The sequence below is a fragment of the Anneissia japonica genome, unplaced genomic scaffold (genome assembly GCF_011630105.1).
Source record: "Anneissia japonica isolate Jap-2015-1 unplaced genomic scaffold, ASM1163010v1 scaffold288292_len1863012_cov191, whole genome shotgun sequence".
NCBI lineage: Eukaryota > Metazoa > Echinodermata > Crinoidea > Comatulida > Comatulidae > Anneissia > Anneissia japonica.
In genome coordinates, this window is record NW_022688773.1 from 491,510 (window position 1) to 492,799 (window position 1,290).

Here is a 1,290-nt window from a genome sequence, read left to right on the forward strand (position 1 = left end):
ATCGAAGTGAGTTCAGAAGGTAATGCCAGTCCGTAGGTAGCGACAGATTGATGAACAATTTGTCGAGTTTGATCAAAGCTTACTGAATCTAATGTGGGTCGCAAACTCTTATATCGAATATTGCAATAATCCATGAAGTCATTTCTTATATCAATGCTGTAAAATACTACACAAATGACATAGAGTTACTGCAAATGTTTTATAGGAATAGTGCAACTATAACCTTTAATTAATAAAAATAAAAGTATTAATTTAATGTTAATGTTATTATTACTATTATTATCATTATCATCACATCATCATCATTTTTTTTTTTGTTATTGTTATTATGATTTTTATTATTATTTACTAGGTAATTATCTGCCTCATTTAAATAAATTAAACATTGAAAACAGATTGACGTCATAATTATATTCGGGTGAGTACCATAAACCGAATGGTCCACTGATTATTCTCAGATAAGACAGTATAATACATACTCCAAGTATCGAAATGCACTCCATAGTGTCGGGATTCAATATTTCGACATTAATTATGTCATCATCAGGAATGAAAAATTGAGTACCATCCTTCTGTGATACCGTATTTAATTTAAATGAAACATACAAATACATCCTTCTTTGATTGTTATACAACATATCGCATGTCCTTATGTACAATTCTGACCATCTAAAAGTACCATAATCATAAAATTTCGCACCTCAGCTTCACAATGATCTAGACCCTCCATCTGTTAAAACAGGCCTACCTCCCTAGGCCACCCCCGTTCAAAAAACCCTGGATCCGCAACTGGTTATTATGCTCTGTACGTGCGTCTTATAAATTTATTCACAAGATAACCATTAATAAAAAGTTCGTCCAACGGGATAAATTGATCGATCTCCCGAGAGCCCTCATAACGGCAGGAAAACGATAATATACAGATTTAATTAAGATTGCTGATAGTAACTGCAAAGAAACGTCGCTATCAACAACTATTTAAATTATTAAAGTCTATGTCAAATGTACTGTACGTGTTACTATATGTCGTCTAACTTTTTTGTCTCGCTACTCAATTTACAACTCGAATAACCATGAATGAACATCTACTGTCTACTGGGACATTGTATATTTCATATATCATATTTTATTGCTAAATAGTTAACACTCTTGAGATAACCTTTTGCATAATGAAAAAGAATTGTAATTCTCAATAATTTTTTACTGCCTTGCTCTGGAATACCACTTAGCAATCTGATGATATATAATATTGTTTTCATTTTCATTATATTTATATATGTATATTAATTA